The sequence below is a fragment of the Phocoena phocoena genome, chromosome 5 (assembly GCF_963924675.1).
Source record: "Phocoena phocoena chromosome 5, mPhoPho1.1, whole genome shotgun sequence".
NCBI lineage: Eukaryota > Metazoa > Chordata > Mammalia > Artiodactyla > Phocoenidae > Phocoena > Phocoena phocoena.
The window spans coordinates 28,489,231-28,496,777 of NC_089223.1; positions in this window are offsets into that span (position 1 = coordinate 28,489,231).

Here is a 7,547-nt window from a genome sequence, read left to right on the forward strand (position 1 = left end):
TTTTATTTTCCTGCCTATATTACTGGGAATTTACACCTAACCGGTCCCGTAAGTGATTCAAGTATGCTGTATAGGGCAGATGAGAACACAGAATTCACAGCGTCATAGCCAAGGTTTTCTCTGTCACAAGGACATGGCTGAGAACCCACATGAAGTAACTTTGTGCTTCCCGTGGCAGCAGATGACAATAAACTCTGTAGGACTTTGCAGTGATGGGCAAACTGACACACAAAAGAAATGGTGTTATATTGTCACCTCAAATTCCTAGAGAGAATTTGTTATTAAGGCTTTGACATTTGTTTTATTTCTCTGTTCCTTTCCCAAACTTCTTTTCTGACTCACTCTTATACTTATGTGTTTATAAGGGAATTTTCAATTAATCCAAGAAATCTGCCTGTGTTTTTGTAAAACAACAGGAGATCACCAATCTTATTCTGTAAGGAATACTAATTAATGGGCATATTTGCAAAGGAACTCAGATTTTATTGATGGACACTGAAATATTTTAAAAATCCCAATGTCTATTTGAGCAATTGACCCAGAGATAGTAACTTACAATCTTCCTAATCAGGTAAAGTGAAACTATATTTATGATTATCAGTTTTGAAATGTAAGCTACCGGCTATGAACATTTTAGAACGTTCATCCCTCCTTCAGCAGTTATGATATTGAAAATAATGATGCATATGAAACAGAAACAGACTCACAGCCATAGACAACAGACCTGTGGTTGCCCAGGGGGAGGGGGTGTAGGGGAGGGATAGACTGGGAGTTTGGGATTAGCAAATGCAAACTATTACCTATAGAATGGATAGAAAACAAGATCTTACTGTACAGCACAGGGAACTATATTCAACATCCTGTGAGAAACCATAATGGAAAAGAATGTGAAAAGGAATGTGTGTGTCTGTGTGTATATATATATATATATATATATATATATACACACATATATATGTATATATAACTGAATCACCTTACTGTACAGCAGAAATTAATACAACATTGTAAATCAACCATACTTCAATAAATAAATTTTTAGAAATCATGATACAGATTTTACAAATCTAAAAATGACTTCTGATAACAGAAAAGGAAGCAATCTTAAGTGATTTCTCTCTTTGGTTCCTGGAAATCTAATGGGTCAAGCTTTCTGGGCACCTGCTGTCCCCAGCTGTGGTGACCACAGTCTGGCTATGTGACAATAGACTCATCAGACTCGAACACCACCAGCTGTTCCACGTCTTGCCCTCCAGGTCCCGTTCTGATTCCGGTTGATCCAAATGTTTGCAGTGCCGGTGCTCTGAGCATGCATTATGAATGACATGCCCTGCCCATCCATCATCTGGATTCTGCAGGCCACCTCTACTTGTCAAAAGTAAGCAGGTTGCTACTTGTAGAAAATAACTGAGCCCAGCCCTGAAAAGGCTGGCATTCTCTGCATTTATTTTGTTCAGGGCAGTTCTGGGTCTTCCATTTGCCTCATCGTGTCGAATGCAGCTTTCGTTCCTTTCTAGCCAGTGAGGAAGTTTTGTAGCTAGAAATCTTCTGGTAAACATTACATGCAATGAGAGAAAAGAGTCAGAAGTCTTGATTCGGAGTTCTACTTGAGGATGTGAGCACATTTCTGCAATCTGGACCTGCATATTCATCTAATGAATTCAGTTGGGAAATTTGGCTCCCATTGCTACTTCCTAAAGGAGACAGCGTGCCAAGAGGGTGGCAGCTGACAGGGGAGGGACAGAAGGCTGGAGAGTGGGCGAGACTAATTGGTCTTGTCGCATAACACAGATTAGATTATGTCTGCCGAAAACTAGGAGGGGGCAGGGAGACTGAATCACTGTTTATACCAAAAAGATGTAGAGCAGAGCATCCTCCTGGAACCAAAAGCAGGGGATAGAAACACAAGCCTCTTGACAAGAAAACAGGAAAAACCAAGTGTAAGGCAATTAAAAAAAAAAAAAAAAGATACAATATTTTGCTCTTCAACTACTTAAGGGAATTGAGACCCAGAATAGCAAAGTACAATCTGATAAGAATTCTGGTCATTTTTGATAATTCACAAAGGCCAGGACAGAACTTTACCTTGCTAAATAAGTCAATAGATCTTGAAAAAGAGCGCAAAAGATTGCTGGGGTTCTGAGGAGTATTCTAACCACAAAGAAAGATCAGCTTTTCAAGAAATTAGGAGCAAATTTTTGAATGTAAATAACTCACATGATTAACTGTTAATGATTCTTATGTCAAATAGTAAAGCAACTTAGAATCACTAATATGAAATTACTATTTGAATTCAAGTTACTGTATGTTCTACAATGTAAAACTGCACTTTTAAGACAATACTCTGTGAATCAATCTTACAGAACCCAGGCCTAAGTGACTACTACATGCTGGCTTAGTGACCAAAATTCCTAAAAGAAGAAAACCAATGTTTTCCTTCTCTACCCTTTCTTCTTACCTGTTTGTCCTCCTGCTTCACTCCTTCCCTTGGATCTTTCTTCTTTTCCTGAGATACTTGGTCCCCTACTAGCAAATTTCAATTCTTTTAATAAGAAAACATGAAGAAGAAATAGAAGGTGTTGATGTGTGGCTAAAAGATTCCTTTAGATGAGTGTAGGTTCTATAACATAGCCTTTTCCCTAGACTCTGGAACTCCAATGAAATAGATATTTCCCCCAAGCCTTTGCTGCCTCTGGCCATGGACCACAATTAAATCAGCCTCTCTGGGTTTGTCTTAACATCCTACATCAGATATCCCAAACACCCTCATTATTAAACCCAGCTGTGAGCTAACTAATGGTCCAAAACAGATTTTTCTCTCCTTTATACTGTTAGGAAAATATACATAAGAGTCACAGCTTCCTGTAAATAGCTGAGCCCATTCTGTTGTGTTCGTAAATAATCTGAGGATCTGTGATGGGGACTTCTTATTTAATGGGTGGACCTGGTTTGTCATATTGCATTGTGTCAAATAATTTAAAGGTTTTCCTCTATTTTTTTTTTAAAGAAGGTTTCTGTGGGTTTTCTCTACTCAGTAAATCTTTCCAGTTTTTTTTTTTCCACTCTCAGTTGCTAGATATTCATTTCCTGTGAAATTGTAATTAGTGATATTCCTAGAAAGAATAATATTGAGTTTTGGATTGCACCTCTCACACTCAGGTTCTCCACAGCTGTTTCTAGAACGATGAATGCTGAGGTTACACAATGACTGTGGAAGTAAAATAGTACCAACGATTGAGTGTTCAGAAATGGCTCATCTATGAGTTCAAAGGAGAATGTTCCTTTCTGAAAGGATATTGGCCAGGAATCTTCAGCAGGGAAGATGATTATGTCTGCTTTTAATACAAGAAAGTAACTCTAGCTTCTAACCTTACATTTATAGGATCAGAAAAGTCAGTAAGGACAGGACAGGAGAGAGTGTGCAGAGAAAGGAAAGGACCCTGAGGGTGACAGGGAAGAGTCTTTGGGTGTCAATACAATCATGATGAAGGAAGACAATTACAGGAACCAGATAATTCTGAAATAAAACATGTGATTCTGGACTTCCAGTTAGTTACAGAAAAATTCTGGGCATGTTGCAATAAAAAATACTCCTTTTGAATTTTTTTTTAATATTTATTTATTTAGCTGCATTGGGTCTTAGTTGCGGCACACTGGATCTTCATTGTGTCTTGTGGGATCTTTCGTTGTGACACGCGGGCCTTTCTAGTTGTGGTGTGTGGGCTCCAGAGCATGTGGGCTCTGTAGTTGTAGCACGTGGGCTCTCCAGTGTGGCTCTTGGCCTCAGTAGTTGCAGTGCACAAGCTTAGTTGTCCCATAACACGTGGGATCTTAGTTCTCTGACCAGGGATCGAACTAGCATCCCCTGCATTCAATGGCAGATTCTTAACCACTGGACCACCAGGGAAGTCCCTCTTTTTAAATTCTTTTTGGAAATTATTGGAATTATTTTTCATAAACACTGTTGCCAGTCACTGTCTGATTTTAAAGACATCAGAGCTTTCTCAAGAAATCTGAGTTCAGGAGAAGTTAGTCTTCCCTGCCTTGTGATCTAATAAATTGGGGACAGTATTCTAATCAATTGCTCTGATAGTCCCATCTGAGTGCAATGTGAACAATACTGCCAGCCTGTGACCTGTGTGGTCCCTTGGTCTATAGAATTCACTTGTGGTCATCCTGGCCATTAATCATATGGAGCTGTTTATTTTCCTTTCTGTTTTGTACCCCAAAATGACATCTTTAGATTCCATTAGAACAAAAGAAAAACAGACTATGTCTTTTGGTATTTACAAACAATGATGATTGCTGCTAATACTACTGACCATTTATAATTGTGATAGTCCAATATCTATCTATCTATCACCTCAACTGATTCTCATAACAATTTTATGAAGGTAGGTAATATTATCATCTCTATATTACCGTGAGAAAACTTACATTCAAGGGTTGAAAAATTCCCAGGGTCATAAGACAAGTAAGAGACAGACCCTCGTCATTTTGACTATAATGTCATACAACTACCTTGCTATCCCACTATTTTAGTTGATTTCATGGTTATTACATTGCCATTGTTTATGTCTAATAGGCAAAAAAGGCAGAAGTTATAAAAATGTTGGAATGAAATGAGTTATTCTTTGTTTTACTGTCATTCACTTGCCATTTCTCCATTTCTGGTCACTTGTTGATGAATATATTCTTACCCAGGTAATGAAAGGTAACAATGCAGTCATAGGATTTTGCTTTGATGCTTTTCTGTTTGGGCTAGCATTTGTGTTATTATCAGAGAAAATTTTCTAAGTGCTCTGAGGTCACCCTTCACAGCTGTATTTTGTACTACTCAGTTCCTACTGTTGTTTGTCTGAAGAGAGAGAACTTTAGTCTTGATAAAACTCATAACTAAGAATATTTCTCAAAGTAACAACCTAAATGGTTGATCTCATGGCCTCTAAATCATGTTCTTGTGATGACACTGCATTGTATGCTTTTTCAACATTGAATTTGTCTGTCTCATTCTTTACAAAATGATTTAAGTCAACTTAGAGAAAAGACACAATAGCAAGCATAATAATATGATGGGGAAAAAATCAGCAAATAAGACATAAGGAAAACAGAAGAATGCAGGTAGCCAAATGGCAGGATTAACTCAACTGTACAATTACACTCTAAGTTTGCCTCTGAACTTCACTGACACCAAAAGGAAGCATGATGAATTGTATTGTTATCATCTCTGGAAAGCACATGTTTTAGGAGATACAGTTGAGTGCATGTCAGCCCTATTGTGAACTCTATTTTCACATCTTTATTATGTCCATTCCTCCCTATTCATTTTTCTAATTTTTTGGGGGGGCATACGTTTTGTTTTCTTTAAAATATTGACCAAATTTTTATTTCCTCTTGGAGCAATAGATCACAAAATCAAGCTGCACACCTGTCAAAAAAAAACTATTTAAGTTCTGAAAATGCCTCTATCTAGAACCAGAGACCTCACCAGCCACTACAGACAACACAGCATGTATTTAGAGACAGCACCTTTCCAGCTGTTTCCTACAACTATTTTTTTTGATCGGATTTTTACTTAACACTGAGTTTTTACCATTCCAGATTCTAGTTGGCATTTTTGTAAACTTTGAACCATTAAATAAAGCATAGCCTCACTAATCTAGACTCTAACACTCCAACGAAATGATTTATAGACTTTCCATGCATTATCCATAATAATTTTCTATTTATATCACTTTGTAATACCTCTGAAATTAAAATGTGCTTTAACTTCTTTCTGATTTGTATTATGGGTATTTTCTAGAGAGAAAATAATATTTTATGGTTGAGAAGAAAATGACAACATGAGGAGTCCAGGAAAAATCCAGAAACCATTCACTAGATTTCATGGGATTAGATAAATCAATTAGTTGAAAAAATTTAACTCAGTGATTCTGCTGCTCAACAAGTTTGATAAACGTACCCCCAATTTTGAAATAACTGATTTTAAATTTTGTGTAATTTTACTTTATGTCAACTTCTTTTTAAGAGCAGTCATATTTATTCCCTATAAAGTAAATGGAAATGCAATTGTATTGGGAAATGTCTCTCAAGTTCTGAAACTAACACTTTTTTATTCATTACCAGGGATAATGTTCTATGTCTGTTGTAGGCAAATATACCAGCAAATTAGATGTACTTTCTGGATAGCATTTGTAGATAATGCAAAAGTGATATAGCAAACGCATGTATTGGTGACAGGACTTGCATTTTTAGCATAATTTCTTGATCACAAATGAAGAGGGCAAATGTTTAGCTGAAAAAGAGAAGATTCTAAGAAAGCATAAGAAGATGTTTTCTGATCATACATGCTATGATGTAGAAGAGATGCTAGATTTAATCTATGTTGCCTAATTAAATAAATTCAGGATCAATAAGAGGTTGTTGGAGAGAGATTGCTTTCAACTATCTACCAAAACTGCTTTCCATTTACAGCTTCATGAGGGCAGGAACAACATCTGTCCTTTTTAGCATGTATCCAAGCATGGAGCACAATGCCTAGAAAAATAATAGTTATCCTATCAGTAATAGTTAAAGGAATGGAATTAGGATTTTGGAAAGTGAAAGAAAGGACTTCCCATTACTCTGGATGATTTTGTCTGCAGAAAAAATGTTTCCATTCAGAGATCCTAGGTCAGGAAATCCTAAGATGACCATGATGATCTATACCTTATAGTTTAGATCATCTAGTTCAGTGGCTGTCAAACTTTTTCTGTAAAGGTCAGATAATAAATATTTTAGGCACTGAAGGTCAGTCTTCCTCAGGAGTACTCCACTGTGCTGTTATAGTATAAAAACAGCCATAGACAATAAGTGAAAAAATTGCTATGGTTGGATTTGGCTCATTGGCCGGCCATAGTTTGCCAACCATGATCTAGTTACATATTACTTTCTCCCTACTTCCTTTATTTACCAACACACTTTTTAAAAATTTAAGTAATTTTTGTATTTTATTTGTGATTGTGGTAAAGTATACATAACAAAAAAATTATCTTTTTAAACATTTTTCAGTGAACAGTTCAGCAACATTAAATACATTATTGTTGTGTAATGACCATCACTATGCATCTCCAGAACTTTTTCATCATCCCATAATGACACTCTATACCAGTTAAACAATAACTCCCCATTCCCTCCTCCCTCTAGCCCCTGATAACCACTGTTTTACTTTCTGTCTTTATGAATTCAACTCTGTCTATACTTCATATAAATAGAACCATGCAATATTTGTCCTTTTGTGTCTAGCTTATTTCACTTAGTATAATGTCTCCAGGTTTCATCCATGTTGTAGTATAAATCAGAAGTTCATCCTTTTTTATAGGATCTATTTTTCCAGAGAAGTTTTAGATTCACAGCAAAACTAAGAGAAAATACAGTGATTTCCCACATACCCCTGCCTCTACACATGCACAGCCTCCCCCATTATCAACATCCCCTATCAGAGTGGTACATTTGTTACAACTTACGAACCTACATTGATACATCATAACCATCCAAATTTCATGGTT